Below are 19,289 nucleotides of genomic sequence, written 5' to 3'. Positions count from 1 at the left end.
TATCGTTACTATCATTGTTTATACCACCATATCAAAATCACTGATGAACAAAGTGTGATGAATAAAAAAGTGATTCATGTATGTTTTTATTTCAAGTTCTGTATTGCTTGAGGACAAGCAACGCTCAAGTGTGGGGATATTTGATAAGGCTAAAAAGTAACATATATGTCATAGCAATATCCCTCCTAAATAATAGGTTTTCATATGTAATTGTATTATATTTTCATTGTAATTGTTTAAATAAATAAGTGCGAAGACAAAAGGCGAAAATGAAGATTTGAAGACACAAACGTCCAAAAAGCTCAAATGTACAAGATACAATTCAAAAGGTTCAATTTATTGATGAAAAACGTCTAAAAATGACAAGAGTACAAGTTACAAAACGCAAAGTACAAGATATTAAATTGTACGCAAGGACGTTCTAAAATCCGGAACCGGGACATGAGTCAACTATCAACGCCCGACGCAACGGACCAAAAATTACAAGTCAACTATGCACAAGAATATAATATAATATATAAATAATTATATTAATTATTTATATTTTATATTTATATATTTATTATGTCGACAAGCTAGGAGCCAAAAGTTTGTGAGCTGAATTTTCAAACTCCACGACTCGCGGAGTTTGAAGGCCAAAAACTCCACGACTCGCGGAGCTGCCAAATTCCAAAATGCCTATAAAAGATCACGAATTCTGCGAGTAAAAATATAATAAATAATAATAATAATACTCTGTAATAAATAAATAAATAAATATATATATAATATATATAGTATAGGGTAGTTTTATATTAGATTAGTTCGGGTTATGTAAAAGTTATTTTTACGGGTTTTTGAAGTCGAAATTCTGTCCGTGTAACACTACGCGATAAATACTCAATGTAAGTTATGTTCTCCTTTTTAAATTAATGTCTCGTACTTAAGTTATTATTATGCTTATTTGAGCCAAAGTAATCATGATGTTGGACTAAATATTAAAGACGGGGCAATTGGGCTTTGTACCATAATTGGGGTTTGGACAAAAGAACGACACTTGTGGAAATTAGACTATGGACTATTAATGGGCTTTATATTTGTTTAACTAAATGATAGTTTGTTAATTTTAATATAAAGATTTACAATTGGACGTACCTATAAATAACCACATACACTCGATCGGACACGATGGGCGGGATATTTATATGTACGAATAATCGTTCATTTAACTGGATACGGGAATGGATTAATAGTCTATGGAATTATTAAAACAAGGGTGAAATTATGTACAAGGACACTTGGCATAATTGATAACAAAGTATTAAAACCTTGGGTTACACGCAGTCGATAATCTGGTGTAATTATTAAACAAAGTATTAAAACTTTGTTACAGTTTAAGTCCCCAATTAGTTGGAATATTTGACTTCGGGTATAAGGATAATTTGACGAGGACACTCGCACTTTATATTTATGACTGATGGACTGTTATGGACAAAAACCAGACGGACATATTAAATAATCCAGGACAAAGGACAATTAACCCATGGGCATAAAACTAAAATCAACACGTCAAACATCATGATTACGGAAGTTTAAATAAGCATAATATATTTTATTTCATTTTTCCTCGTACTTTTATTTATTGTCATTTTAATTATTGTTATTTATTTTATATTGTTTGTTAAATATCGTCATTTACTTTACGCTTCGCTTAAAATATAAAATCGACAAACCGGTCATTAAACGGTAAAACCCCCTTTTATATATTATTAATATAATATATTTTGTACGAATATAATTGTTTAAAATATAGTGTGAAATAAGCCAGCTCCCTGTGGAACGAACCGGACTTACTAAAAACTATACTACTCTACGATTAGGTACACTTCTTATAGTGTTGTAGCAAGGTTTAGGTATATCCCATTTGTAAATAAATAATTAAAACTTGTGTAATTTGTAACGTATTTCGTAGTAAAATATAGTACTATCACGTACCCCCACGCTACGACATCAACGTACAAATTGAAATATGAATACAAATATTCATTTAACACATAATAATTAATATATTATTATTAAAATAATAATATAGGTCATAGAAATGACGTGACACAAATAACAAATAACGGACGTTAAATAATTAATGGAAAAAGATAGCGGAAAAAGTAGGGTCGTGACAGTGGGGTTATAGGGTTTGACAACAACGTTATAATCATCTTCATTATCTTTATAATTATAAGACCATATCATACTTGCTGCAATATCAACACCATCGTCATACCCTACTGTATCATCATCTTCTCATTACCTTCGTTATCATCGTCAAGCTTGTTATCGATTATCATCATCATTCATGTTCGTAATTCATCATCATCTACCATCATTATTAATTTAGTATCATAATCGTTTTATTTAACACTGCCATAAGGTTATCACTCATTTTGTGCAACGGATTAAAATTATTGATTTTGATATAATCATAATCATAATATGTACCCTCATCCTTCTTGTTAATTATTATCACCATCATTAATAACAGCAATTATAAATTTCTAATTAATTGATTTTGAATACTTTTTGTATATAATTGATTCATTATCTTTGAATTTAATCATGGTGTTGGTACCACTTTAACTTAATGGCAGACAAGAATTTTCTAGTAAAGGTATATAAGAGTTTCGGTTTTAAAAAAATAACTACCTGTTGTATCCGGACCCATTTTTGGGTGTCCAATCCTTTCTTGCTGTCGTGATGGTGTGAAGAAACAGGAAAACTTTAGACGAGTAGCAGTAAAGCAAAACAGAAAAAAAAAATAAGGGTGTTTGGTTAATTATGTGAAACGGCAGCCATGTTTATTCGAGGATGGTGGTTCTTGGTTGTAGATGTTGAATTTGGAACAGAAATGCAGCAACGTACAATGACATTGCAGCAGGTTTTGAATATTGTTGAGTTCGTTAGTAGTAGATAAACAGAAATAATCTAATACGGAGTAGTAGTGACGAGTAATGGGGTTCGATTTAGTGGTTGTTGGTTGTAAAGCAGGAAACACAAAGCATGGCAGCGAGTAGCAGTTTAGCAACCTGATTAAAATAGAAGAAAGTTGTGGAAGGGCGGTGGTGTTATTGATGTTCACTAGGAATAGAAACATCAAAGTATAGCTGCAGTAAAATGGGGTGTTTGGTGTTTGTTTGATGAGAAACAGAAAAAGAATTAACAGCTTATCAGTTCATGAGAGTTTGGTTCGTGATAGTTGTCAGCTCAAAACAAAAGAAAACATAACAGCAACGAAGAATAGTAGTAGTAACAACAAGAGGTGTCGGTTTTGTTGTGGTTGCAGGTTACGTTAAACAACAAGTGAAGTTTCGTGGGGGTGATAGTAGACTAAATAATAGCCAAGGGTGATGTTTCGGATTGTGGTTGTACATAATGTTCTTGTGGGTTAAATTGGTTACAGCAATAGCGAAATGAAAAGAAATAAATGATGAGATGGTGGTTAGTGGCGGGTGTAGAGCTAAAGTGAGTTTCTAAAGGTGGTGGCGGTTGGTGTCGGTGGCGAGTGGTGGTTGTCCGGTGAAGGTGACGGGTGTTGAAGAAGGTTAATGATGGTGGTGTATGTGTGTTTTATATATTACATAATATATATGCATAATATATATATATATATATATATATATATATATATATATATATATATATATATATATATATATATATATATATATATATATATATATATATAGATATATATATATATATATAGATATATTATAATAGTATATGAATAAAATAATCAAACACGTTTCCTAATTCAATCAATCAACAGGAAAGCAGCCGAAGATATTTAAATTAATCTACCGACAGTTTATTAGGGTATTATATCGTGTCCATTGCTAAACAGTTAAGATATAAAAGTGTTCCTAAAAATCTCAAAATTTTAAATTAAGTCCATTTATTTATTCTGGTCACCATGGTATAAAATTTGGCCATTAACTATTAAATAAAAATTACATTAATTGTTCACTCCCAACCCCAAGTAAAAATATAAAAAGTTTTAAAATTCAACAAATAGTTCCTAAATATATTTTTAATGAGCCTATAATTTATAGAACTCATTTTCGTATCACCGTTTATTTTAAAATTACATAAGTTTGAATTTAACTTGTTCAAACAACCAACGAGGCCTACAATCGTTTATTAAATGAATTCGAAATCACATAAATATTCTTTATTTATATATATACATATGTTTTAAATAATAGTTATCATAATATCATATTTTTATTTTATTTTACATAATTAATTTTAATAACAATGACATATAATACATCAAATTATATTTCAAATTATTATTTATATCTATATACACACGTATCTATTTATAATTAATTGTTCGTGAATCATCGGGAATGGTCGAAGGTTAATTGAACACATGAACATAGTTTTCAAAGTTTTTGAGATTTCAACATTACAGACTTTGCTTATCGTGTCGGAAATATATAAAGATTAAGTTTAAATTTGGTCGGAAATTTCCGAGTCGTCACATGGGGGTATTATTTGTTTTACCCCTTGGTCGTTTTGGGTTTGTCAAACGACCAAAACTCCGACGGCTTTTAGTATATATATATAAATAAATATAAATAGGCAACATATACCAGGATTTTACTTAACTACGTTGTTGCGAAATATTTTCTATAAGCATGGGCGTATCTAGGTGTGACCCCGTGGGGTCACGGGACACCACTAGTTTGAAAATTTTTAGTAAAAAATACCCGTTAAATTGTCTAGGACACCACTAAATTTAATTGGAGGGACCCCATATATTTTTCAAATTTATAGTTTTTATTTTAAATTGTATAGGACACTACTTATTTTAACTACTCGGAACCTATATATGTTTTGAATTTGTATTTTTTATTAAGGTAAATTACCATTAAAATAGTATTAAAAAATAATTAGTAATGAAAAAATTTTCGGGACCCCATTGAATTATTATACTGGAATCGCCACTGTCTATAAATGTAAATTAATATTGAATCGATATAAAGTAACCGATCAATATATAATGCGTATATGAATTTATGATTCATGAATGATATGATACATTCATGGAGACTAACTTTGTGATAATGGAAGACATGTTTCATGGTGCATAATATTTTATGGTGTATAAACGGGTAGTGACGGAATATATGAAGTAGTGTATGAATGGTGCGTGCTATTATAATGCTGGGATAGGTCTCTCTATTCAGAATCTGTTAGGACTCAACGACGGGGCTCTGCTATTCAGAATCTTAAAAAGACTCAATAGAAGAAAACCAGTGAGATTTATTACGAATTTACGTTTTGTACCCCTATTTTAGTGGTTGAGATTACTGTTTGGTCAAAGTGTGGGGGTATTTTTTGTTTTACCCCTTAGTCGTTTTGGGTTTGTCAAATGACCAAAACTCCGACGACTTTTAGTAGAGATTTATTACGAATTTACGTTTTGTACCCCTATTTTAGTGGTTGAGATTACTGTTTGGTCAAAGTGTGGGGGTATTTTTTGTTTTACCCCTTAGTCGTTTTGGGTTTGTCAAATGACCAAAACTCCGACGGCTTTTAGTATATGTATAAATAAATATAAATATAATAGGCAACATGAAAGTTATGCATGAACCACCCCCCCCCCCCCCCCCCCCTCCCCCTCCCCCTCCCCCTCCCCCTCCCCCGTGGCGATTCCAGAAACAAAATACAATGGGGTCTTATTTTTTTTTTCCAGTACCAATTATATTTGAATGTTATTTCAATAGTTGTTTACTTTTAAAAAATTACAAATTCAAAGTATATATGAGATCCGATTAGTTAAATTTAGTGGTATTCTATAGAGTTTAAAGGAAATACAATAAATTCGAAAAATATATGGGGTCCTGTAGTTAAATTTAGTGGTGTCCTATACAACTTAAAAGGTATTTTTCAAACAAAATTTTTAAACTAGTGGTGTCCCGTGATCCCACAGGCCAAGCTATAGACTCGCCACTGCCAAACCCCCCCCCCCCCCCCCCCCCCTCCCTAAATTTATGTTATATTTGTTGAGCGATATATCCTACATGATGAATATTAAAGAATATACGGTTTAAGTTACACCCGATTGTCGTTTTTGAGTTTGCGTTCACATTGCATATGGTTCCTCAACTTCCGTTATATTTACACAACGGCCCCTCAAGTTTACACTTTTTCGGGGGTCAAAAGTGTAAATATATAATTTTATTAAAATAAAATAAACTAATTTCACCCGAATTTATAACGGGCCTATCTTCTCGCTCGGTGCGAGTTAAATTTTTTCGAGACCAACGTTCAACGCGAAAAAATCTCACGCACCCAACGAGACTAACTATACACGAAACGGACACTTCTCAAAAAACGCTAAACACCTCGGGCTATCGCCAATACATTTCTTTCTGTTCGCCACGAGTTAAATTTTTCCGACAGCACCGTTACAATCGAAAAAATTTATTGAACAAAACAAGACTAACTACGTTCGAAACGGATACTTTTTAAAAAACGCTTAACACAACGACATTTAAAACGGCGTTTAACACATAGGCCGTGTTCCCCTCTGTAAATACACAACGCTACGTTAAATATGAATACACAGACCGAAAGTCCCCGCCGCGACGCGCTGGCCGGTCCGGACTAGTTAGTATTAAAATAGGGTGATGATATATACACAACCATTTTTTACACATACACAATCAAACATGTTTTACAATGTTGTACTGTACAACACTGTAAAATATGTTTGGTTGTGTATGTGTAAAAAATGGTTGTCTACGTATCACTCCCCATTAAAATAGGTGTCACATGCAACAAAGTCAGCAATTTCAGTAGGTACAAAGTACACACCCATGTGGATATGATTCCCACCCACTTGACACATGCTCCATTAAAACAAACAATTCCTCAACTAAAAGGTCACAACTTAATTTTTACTCAAACACTGAATGAAAGTTGATATGTTTAGATCTGAAAATTCATGTTGAAATTCTACTACACTAGCTTTCCTAGGCCCTAGCTACGTCCGTTACTACTTAATCTTTATATTAATTCATCTGTATTCTGATGTGTTTGATCATAAAATATCCATACTTTTACATATATACGAGTGGAGTAGTATTTTGTAAAAGGAAGGATTTCTGTATCACGGCTCAAAATAATATAGATACTAGGTGAGTTGTAATCACTTGCATCCATAAATTTGCTCGAAAACAAAGGGACCAATGAGAATGCGACATGTGGCGCGAAAATCACATGTGATTGGGAAAAAAAATTCGAAATTTTTTTTTTTTTTTGAAAATTTTTTTTTCGAATTTTTTTTTTTAAAATCATATGTGATTATACATGTCAATCATATGTGATTGTAAACCCAATCACATGTGATTATGCATGACAAATCCAATCACATGTGATTGTACAATTCAATCACATGTGATTGTGCAGGTAAATCACATGTGATTGTAAAAAAAAAATTAAAATTTTTTTTTTTAAATTTCGAAAAAAAATTAAAATTTTTTTTTTAAAAAAAAATTTTGAATTTTTTTTTTTTCAATCACATGTGATTTTTGCGACACATGTCGCGCTCTCATTGATCCCTTTAATCTCAACTTAATTTATGAACTCAAATGAATATTCCTTGTTTAGCTCTAGGTTAGATTGTTAGAACGTTATTATAGTGTGACAGACTGTGACACTTGATCATTTAACTATGAATTTTGCATCAAACATGCACACCCCTGATACCAACAGTGAAAATGTAGGTATACTCTTAGACATATTGATAGGTAGCGATAATAATAATATTATACTTCCTTCATCCAAAAATTATTTAATTTTAACTTTTAAAAATTTTTCTTTTTCAACTTCGAATTTAAATATTTTTAATTTTGTTATATAATTTTGGACAGGTGTAGGGATGACTAGGGTCCTATTTTCAATTTTATATATATATATATATATATATATATATATATATATATATATATATATATATATATATATATATATATATATATATATATATATATATATTGTTATAAAAGTAATAATTGGATGATAATTTTATTATTATTATAGATATTGCATAGTATATTTTTTTGAGTATAAATAGGTGTGTTGAGTTAGAGTTTATGGTATGTATTTTTTTGGTTAACAAAAACACTCTCTCTCTCTAGATTCCAAATGCCACCAAACTCTCATTGTACATTTTTCTATAAATAAAAAAACAATTACTCATACCTTTTGTTCAACCTTTGTTTTCTCAGTTTTACAGTATCTCTATCTCTATATACCTTCTACAGTCAAGAACCACTAAAGGTAGTTATAAGCCTACTGAATTATAACACGTTATCAGCACGATTATCTCAACATTTATACTAAATATGGTTGGCTCTGCCACCTAACTAATATATGGTCGGTTATACCACCTAAATGATATATGGTCGACACTGTCGCCTAATTTACATTTATGTTATCTAACATTTATTTATGTATACTAACATTTACATTTATGTTATCTAACATTTATTTATGTATACTAACATTTACAGTTATGTTCACTAACATTTATATTTATGTTATCTAAGTTATATATGGTCGGTTATACCACCTGAATTATATTTTCTGTAATCTAACTCTTATTAACTTCACTAACATTTATATTTATGTTATTTAAGTTATATATGGTCGGTTATACCACCTGAATTATATTTTCTGTAATCTAACTCTTATTAACTTCACTAACATTTATATTTATGTTATTTAAGTTATATATGGTCGGTTATACCACCTGAATTATATTTTCTGTAATCTAACTCTTATTAACTTCACTAACATTTATATTTATGTTAATAAGACCTCATGATTGTACGCAACACGTCATTTGACAACACGGTACTTTATGTACGCAACACGTCATTTGACAACACGGTACCATGGGTCGAGATTAATTCCGATCAATACGAATACGATGGGGTCTTTATATGTTATCTAACATTTATGATTACTTATGCAATTAATCATTATTTATTTCATGCATACTAATGTTTATTCTTAAATTTATAATCTTAAAAGTTTAAATAGAAAAGGTAGTTTGTATTTTTATTAAAAGTAAATCTTAAAAGTTAAAATAAAAAAAAGTAGTTTGTATTTTTATTAAAAGTAAATCTTAAAAGTTAAAATAGAAAAAAATAGTTTGTATTTTTATTAAAAGTAAATCTTAAAAGTTAAAATAAGAAAAGTAGTTTGTATTTTTATTAAAAGTAAATCTTAAAGGTTAAAATAAGAAAAATATATTATAATAATATATATTATAACTTAATATATATTATAATAATATCATTAATAATATAATATAATATGAACCTATATTCCCTTATGATTTTATTATTTGTAATCATACCATTATTCCTTTGTTTACTACTTATGAATCTAAACTAATTCTAATTGCATGTTGTTATTTATCTACGAGAAAAAAAAAATATATTATGATTATGATTATGATTATGATTTATGTTGTTCATCTTTCTGAAAATAGAAAATGTCAAACTTATCAAAGCTTGAGTTTGATGCCTTAGACGTATCGGGAACAAACTACACATCATGGGTTATGGACGTAGAAATAAATCTTGGATCATTGGGTATTCTAGAAACTTTAAAAGAAAATAATACTTGTTCCGATCAAGATAAATTAAAATCAATTGCTTTTATTCGCAAACATATTGATACCACCTTAAAACATATGTTTCTCACTATCAAGGATCCACATGTTTTATGGGAAAGTATCAAGAGTAGATTCGATAATCAAAAGGAAATATTACTTCCAGCTGCGAGGGAAGAATGGAGAAATCTAAGGTTCCAAGATTTCAAAAAGGTAAGTGAATACAGCTCGGCCATGTTCAAGATCCGTTCAAAGCTTCAATTCTGTGGTCAAGAAATAAGTGATGCTGATATGATGGAGAAAACTTTCTCCACAATGCATTCTGCAAATATAACTGTGCAAGAAAATTTAAGATTGCAGAATTATAAAACTTTTTCCAAACTTCAAACTTATTTCTTAGTTGCAGAAGTTAATAAAGAATTACTGATGAAAAATCAAGAATCTCGTCCTACCGGTGCGCTAGCATTTCCTGAAGCTAATGCTATTAACAATAATAATAATAATAATAAAAGAAGAAATGCACATGGACGAGGGTGTGGAAGAGGTCGTAGCCATATTGGCCAAAACCATCATCATGGAAATTACCATAACAATAATAAAAATCATAACTATGTTCGAAATCACCCTTATGGTAATGGTCGTGGTGGTGGTCGTGGTCGTGGTGGTCGTGGTGGTCGTGGTCGTGGACAAAGAAATAATAATCCACAAAATTATAAAATCCAAACACCATACAATCCCACAAATCACAATGTTGAAGAAGGCTCTTCAAAGAATGTTGAAGATTCTTGTTACCGATGTGGTAAAATTGGCCACTGGTCTAAAAACTGCCGAACAAATCAGCATTCTGTTAATCGGTATCAAGAATCCCTAAAGGGAAAAGGAAAAGAAGCAAATCTTGTGGATGACCTTGATACAAAAATCACTGAGCCAACTTGTGACTACTTTAATGAATAAATTTCTAATATCTATATATATATATATATATATATATATATATATATATATATATATATATATATATATATATATATATATATATATAGATATCCTATTATATGTTCTCGTTAAATAAATGGTTGTAGATTTTCAATCTACACCATATCTAGTTTACTACATATTTCCTTATTATGTGCTATCATTTGTAACATGTTTTGAATGTAATATATTGATGAATTATATACTCATTATTTGTTTCTCATATTTTTTTTGAAGTTCATGATGTATACTGCTGGAGTAAAAAATCAGTCAAATGGTGGAGATATTTGTATTGCAGACAGTGGTGCCACTCACACCATACTCAAATCTAAAAAATATTTCACAGACTTGAAAGCAACGGAAGGAACTATACATACTATATCAGGTCCTGTGGACTTAATAAAATGAATGGGAAAGGCAAAATTCATGTTACCAAATGGTACGAATTTTCTGATAAATAATGCCTTATTTTCTCCCATGTCAAAGAGAAATTTGTTAAGTTTCTCTGACATATACCAAAATGGATATAATTATCAGTCAGTGACAACAGAAAATGAAAAATATTTAAGTATCACTGATAAGAATCGTGTAATTGAAAAACTACCAAGACTTCATTCTGGTTTACATTATACACATATAAATGTACCTGAAGTAAATGTGGTAGTTAAAGAAAAATTATGTGATCCTGTAATGATCAGTTTGTGGCATGAGAGATTAGGTCACCCAGGATCAACAATGATGAAAAGAATAATACAAAATACACATGGACATCCATTGGCGGATCAAAGGATCCCTCATGATGCACTTATCCCATGTACATCATGCTCACTTGGAAAGTTGATAATAAGACCATCACCTCTTAAGGTTGAAAAAGAATCACCAATTTTTCTTGAAAGAATTCAAGGTGATATATGTGGACCAATTCATCCACCATGTGGACCATTTAGATATTTTATGGTTCTAATAGACGCATCTAGTAGATGGTCTCATGTTTGTCTATTATCAAGTCAAAATATGGCATTTGCAAAATTTCTTGCTCAAATTATTAAATTGAGAGCACATTTCCCTGATTATACTATTAAAAGGGTGAGACTAGATAATGCCGGTGAGTTTACGTCTCAAGCATTTAATAACTTTTGCATGTCTATTGGGATTATTGTTGAACATCCCGTTGTCCATGTGCATACACAAAATGGTTTAGCTGAATCATTAATTAAACGATTGCAGCTAATAGCTAGACCATTGATAATGCGAACAAAACTCCCAGTATTTGTATGGGGCCATGCAATTTTGCATGCTGCATCATTGATTCGCATTAGACCAAGCGCAAGTCATACATATTCTCCTTTGCAACTTGCTTTTGGTCATCAGCCAAATATTTCCCACCTTAGAACATTTGGTTGTGCGGTTTATGTCCCTATCGCACCACCACAACGCACTAAAATGGGTCCTCAAAGAAGGATGGGAATATATGTTGGATATGAAACATCTTCAATAATAAGATATATTGAACCCATGACGGGTGATGTTTTTACAGCACGTTTTGCTGATTGTCACTTTAATGAAACATTATTCCCTAGATTAGGGGGAGAAATAAAAAATAAAGAAAATGATGTTTCATGGTGTGAACCTCAATTAATGTATCTTGATCCTCGCACAAAAGAATGCGAGATCGAAATTCAAAAAATAATGCATATGCAAGAACTTGCAAATAAATTGCCTGATGCATTTACAGATACAAAAAGAGTGACTAAATCATATATACCAGCAGCAAATGCTCCAGCTCGAATTGAAATTCCAAAAACTGGCAATAATGTTATTCTTGAGTCTTTGCCACGCCAGAAACGTGGGAGACTAATTGGTTCCAAAGATAAAAATCCTCGGAAAAGAAAATCAGCTGATAATGAGGTAAAAGAAAGTGTTCAAGAAGAACTACAAATCAATACTCCTTCTGCAGAGGAGATTGATGATGTCAATACGGAATTTTCAATCAATTACGCACATTCAAAAATATTATGAAACCGAAATGAAATGAAAAATCTTGATGAGATATTTTCATATAATGTTGTATATGACATCATGAATGATGATGATGATCCAGAACCAAAATCTGTCATGGAATGTCAAAATAGACATGATTGGGATCATTGGAAAGGAGCAATACGAGCTGAATTTGAATCACTCAATAAAAGAAAAGTTTTCGGATCTATCATTCTCACACCTAAAGATGTGAAACCTGTGGGATATAGATGGGTTTTTGTGCGAAAAAGAAATGAGAAAAATGAAGTTACAAGGTATAAAGCTAGACTTGTAGCTCAAGGTTTTTCTCAAAGACCGGGAATTGATTATGAGGAAACTTATTCTCCTGTTATGGATGCAATTACTTTTAGATACTTAATCAGCCTGGCAGTTTCTGAAAATTTAGAAATGCATCTCATGGATGTTGTGACTGCTTATCTTTATGGATCACTTGATAGTGATATATATATGAAGATACCTGAAGGATTTAAGGTATCAGAAGCAACCAATGCAAAACCCAAAGAAATGTACTCAATCAAGTTACAAAGGTCTTTATATGGGTTGAAACAATCGGGTCGCATGTGGTATAAACGATTAAGTGATTACTTGATAAGCAAAGGGTATACCAATAATCTTATTTGCCCATGTGTTTTCATTAAGAAAACAACATCCGGATATGTGATCATAGCTGTTTATGTTGATGATCTTAATATCATAGGTACAAATAAAGAGATCCATGAAGCCATTCAACTTCTAAAGAAAGAATTTGAAATGAAAGATCTCGGAAAAACCAAGTATTGCCTTGGTTTACAAATTGAATATATGCCTAATGGTTTACTTGTACATCAAACAACATATACTGAAAAGATTTTAAAACGTTTTAATATGGACAAGGCAAAACCATTAAGTACTCCTATGGTTGTTAGATCACTTAATGTTGACACTGATCCATTTCGTCCCTGTGAAGATCATGAAGATATCCTGGGACCAGAAGTACCATATCTTAGTGCAATTGGAGCTCTTATGTATCTTACAAATTGTACAAGACCTGACATTTCTTTTGTAGTTAATTTGTTGGCAAGGTTCAGCTCAGCTCCTACCAAAAGACACTGGAATGGGATCAAACACATATTTCGATACCTTCGAGGAACTACTAATTTAGGATTATTTTATTCTAACGAATCAAAACAAGATTTGGTTGGTTATGCAGATGCAGGTTATTTATCTGATCCACATAAAGCTAAATCTCAAAATGGATATGTATTCCTAAATGGAGGTACCGCAATATCATGGCGTTCTCAAAAACAAACACTTGTTGCAACATCATCAAATCATGCCGAAGTAATTGCATTACATGAAGCCAGTCGGGAATGTTTTTGGTTGAGATCAATGACACAACTCATTACTGATTCTTGTGGACTAGAACGCAATAAAAGTTCAACAACTATCTATGAAGATAATGTAGCTTGCATAACACAGATGAAAGAAGGGTATATCAAAAGTGACCGAACAAAACACATACCCCCTAGATTTTTCTCATACACTCAAAATCTCATTAAGGACAACCAGATTGAAATGAGATATGTTCAGTCCAGCAAAAACTCTGCTGACCTTTTCACCAAAGCACTTCCAACTGCTATTTTCAGAACACACGTTCATAATATTGGCATGAGGCATGTTCAGAAGATGTAACAACTCAGGCGTTGCCTACTTGAGGGGGAGTCAACTCTATGCTGCACTCTTTTTCCCTTAGCTAAAGTTTTATCCCAAAGGGTTTTCTTTAGCAAGGTTTTTAACGAGGCAGTACTAGTTATTCACTAATAAAATTATCATCCAAGGGGGAGTGTTATAAAAGTAATAATTGGATGATAATTTTATTATTATTATAGATATTGCATAGTATATTTTTTTGAGTATAAATAGGTGTGTTGAGTTAGAGTTTATGGTATGTATTTTTTTGGTTAACAAAAACACTCTCTCTCTCTCTAGATTCCAAATGCCACCAAACTCTCATTGTACATTTTTCTATAAATAAAAAAACAATTACTCATACCTTTTGTTCAACCTTTGTTTTCTCAGTTTTACAGTATCTCTATCTCTATATACCTTCTACAGTCAAGAACCACTAAAGGTAGTTATAAGCCTACTGAATTATAACATATATATATATATATATATATATATATATATATATATATATATATATATATATATATATATATATATGACCACGATCCGTGGTTAAGCTTAAAATGAGTACAAACTGGATAAGCAAATATGGACTACAAAATATCATAAAATTTCAATTTAACTTAAAATGCATAGAATGGTAAAAAGGTCATTTAATAATTATAATTAATAAAATTTAATTATACAAAAGTTAACATATTATCAACCACCTTCATCACCACCCACCACCACCAACCACCACCACCCACTCCCACCACCACCACCCCCACCACCACCACCACCCGCCACCCACCACCACCCGCCACAACCAACCACCAAACCCCCCCCCCCCACCGCCACCAACTACCACCACCAACCACCCACCACCACCCATCACCACCACTACCACCAACCACCACCCACCAACACCACCAACCACCACCACCACCCGCCACCACCCACCACCAACCACCACCACTACCCACCACCAACCACCACCACCACCCACCACCACCCACCACCACCACCTCCACCAACCACCACCACCAACCACCACCACCAACCACCACCCACCACCAACCACCCCCCCACCACCACCCACCACCACCACCACCACCAACCACCACCCACCACCACCACCATCAACCACCACCCACCACCACCAACCACCATCACTACCCACCACCACCACCACCAATCACCAACCACTACCAATCACCAACCACCAACCACCACCAATCATCACCACCACCCACCACCACCACCAATCACCAACACCCACCACCACCACCACCCACCTCCACCAACCACAACCACCACCACCACCCACCACCACCACCACTACCACCAATCACCAACACCCACCACCACCACCACCCATCTCCACCAACCACCACCACCACCCACCAACCACCACCTATCACCACCCACCACTACCAACCACCAACCACCAACCACCACCCTCCACCACCAATCACCACCCACCACCATCAACCGCCACCACCAACCGCCACCACCACCCACCACGACCACTAACCACCACCCACCACCATCAACCACCTCCACCACCAACCACCACCCACCACCACCACCTCCACCAACCACCACCACCCACCACCACCACTACCCACCACCACCCACCACCACCACCCACCACAACCAACCACCAACTACCAACAACCACCACCCACCTCCACCACCCACCACCACCACCCACCACCCACCACAACCAACCACCAACCCCCCTCCCCCCCACCTCCACCCATCGCCACCAACTACCACCACCCACCACCATCACACACCACCACCCACCACCACCCACCACCACCACCCACCACTAACCACCACTAACCACCACCACCCACCACAACCCACCACAACCAACCACCAACCACCACCAACCCCCCACCACCACCACCACCCACCACCAACCACCAACCACCACTACCCACCACTACCACCAACCAACACCACCACCACCACCCACCACCATCTACCACCACCACCACCACCCACCACCCACCACCACCACCACTACTACCAACCACCACCAACCACCACCACTACCACCAACCACCTCCACTACCACCAACCACCACCACCACTACCACCCATCACCTCCAACCACCACCACCATCACCAACCAGCACTATCAATCAACACCACCTCCCACCACCACCAACAACCACCACCCACCACCAATCACCACCACCACCCACCACCATCACCAACCACCTACCACCACCCACCACCACCCACCACCATCACCCACCACCACCACCATCCACCACCCACCAACCACCACCACCACCCACTAACCACCACCACTAACCACCACCACTAACCACCACAACCAACCACCACCACCAACCATCAGAAAAAGATTTATCATTTATCGAAAAATGTTTATCATTCATCAAAAAACAATTATAATCAGACAAATATCATTCATCGAAAAATATTTATCATTCATCAAACATTTATCATTCATCGAAAAACGTTTATCATTCATCGAAAAACATTTACCATTCATCGAAAAATAATTATCATTCATTGAAAAATAATTATCATTCATCGAAAAACATTTAACATTCATCGAAAAACAATTATCATTCATCAAATAGTTATCATTTCATCAGATAATTATCATTCATCAAACATTTATCATTCATTAGGAAAAATTATCATTCATCTAAATTATTTTTCGTCAAATAGTTATCATTTTTAAATATCGGTTGTTATTCATAAGAAAACAATAATCATTCATCACAAAATGATTATCTTGCATTAAAATATTTTATATCATCAAACATTTTAATATAATTACAAAAGTAGTGGAATTTCAAATAGATGATATAATATGATTAGTTTTATAAAAAAGAAAAAGGCATTCCGAGAATCGAACTCGGGACCTCTCGCATCGAAAGCGAGAATCATACCACTAGATCAAATGCCCAATTATCAAACAATTGTCATTTATCTAATTGTTGTCATTCATATAAAAAACACTTATCTTTTATCAGAATACGTTTATCATTCATCATAATGTTATCATTCATCAAACACTTCTCATTCATCAAACAGTATAATTCATCAAGCATTTATCATTCATCAAAATACCCGATAATTGATAAAAATACCAAATGAATGATAAAAGTAGCTGATGAATGATAAAAGAACGTGATGAATGATAAAAAGTACCCGATGAATGATAAAAATATTCGATGAATGATATAAATACCAGTAAATGATAAAGATAGCTGATGAATGATAAGCGAAGAATGACAAAATAATGTGATGAATGATAAAAAAGAAGATGAATGATAAAAAGGAGGTGATGAATGATAAAAAGGAGGTGATGAATGATAAAAAGGAGGTGATGAATGATAAAAATTAGGTGATGCATGATAAAAAAAAGGGGGTCAATGATAAAAAAAATTAATAAAGGATAAAAAAGGATATAATGAATGATAAAAGATTTGCTAAAAAATGAGGTGAATAATTATAAAAAAAAAACTAGATGAATGACAAAAATGAGCAGTGAACGATAGTATATAGTGAAATATCATTAACAACATAAAAAATAAAAATAGAAACCTAAAGTCCTAATAAAAATAATTAATTTGATAATTAAAACTTAATGAAAGGATGAAGGTCCTGAGTCTACGTAGTAAAATATTATGGATTAGTCTACATAATAGCAGTCAATCATAAAAACCCCTAAGAAAAATACAGCAGGAACATGGTGATATAAACTATAAACAATTATATATATTTGACCCAAACAATATTTTAATTGATATTAGAAAGAATCTAACACAACTACGCACACAAATAAAAACGAAAAAATATATTTATATAGTGAAGAAATCGAACCATATCAGTGTTGAGCGCGTTGAGAGATGAAGGTCTGTTAAGAACTGTAGTTATGGAATATGCATGTCCTTCCACTAATAGGGCATTTCGAGAATCGAACTCAGGACCTCCCACAACGAAAGCGAGAATCATACCACTAGACCAAATGCCCAATTATCAAACAATTATCATTCATCTAATTGTTTTCATTCATATAAAAAAACACTTATCTTTTATCAAAATACGGTTATCATTCATCATAATGCTATCATTCATCAAACACTTCTCATTTATCAAAAAACAGTATCATTCATCAAGCATTTATCATTCATCAAAATACCCGATAATTGATAAAAATATCAAATGAATGATAAAATTAGATGATGAATGATAAAGCTTTAGATTAAAGGTGAAAAATGGATAACAGGTCATACAGTTCTTTTAAGTGCTTGTAAATATGGGTTGAGTCCATTGACTGACATTCAAACACTAAAAGACAGCCCAAAGCAAATTTTCTGTGTTCTTTTACAAATTTGATTACATTTCGAATGAAAATTAATGCATTGATTAACCTGTTATATTAGCTTAACCCATCGACCCATTTAGACATAAAACACAGTCCAAAGTGGCTCAGTTAAAAGTGAACGGGTCAAAATTGTCACCTTAACTTTAAACATGGATTGATATGCATACCAGATATAATGACGTTGTTTATATTCACAGACTTTCTACCAGCATGATGTGCAAACAGCTCAAGATCCTTTGCCAACTGTTATGGGGTACAGAAACAGTAATAGTTAATTTTACCGAGCAACAATGAAGACAAAATTTAAGATAATATCCATGAAATGGTAAAAGATAAAGAAAGCCACATATTTATCCAAGACTCCAACAGATCTAACATTCATCAAGTGTCATACAAGCCAACCATGTTATTCATATAGTTACCAGAACAAATTATCAATTAAAGGTGGCCATTTTGACCCATTTATCCAACATCAATGTTCACAAACCATCAACTTATGGATAAAAAGGATTGTATGAAATTCGATTAGTAGTTGTTGGACACAATAATATGTAACCTGGTAAAAAAATTTACATT

Source organism: Rutidosis leptorrhynchoides, chromosome 1, assembly GCF_046630445.1.
Source record: "Rutidosis leptorrhynchoides isolate AG116_Rl617_1_P2 chromosome 1, CSIRO_AGI_Rlap_v1, whole genome shotgun sequence".
NCBI lineage: Eukaryota > Viridiplantae > Streptophyta > Magnoliopsida > Asterales > Asteraceae > Rutidosis > Rutidosis leptorrhynchoides.
The sequence above is the reverse complement of the archived record's forward strand: the minus strand, read 5'-3'. Positions refer to the sequence as shown.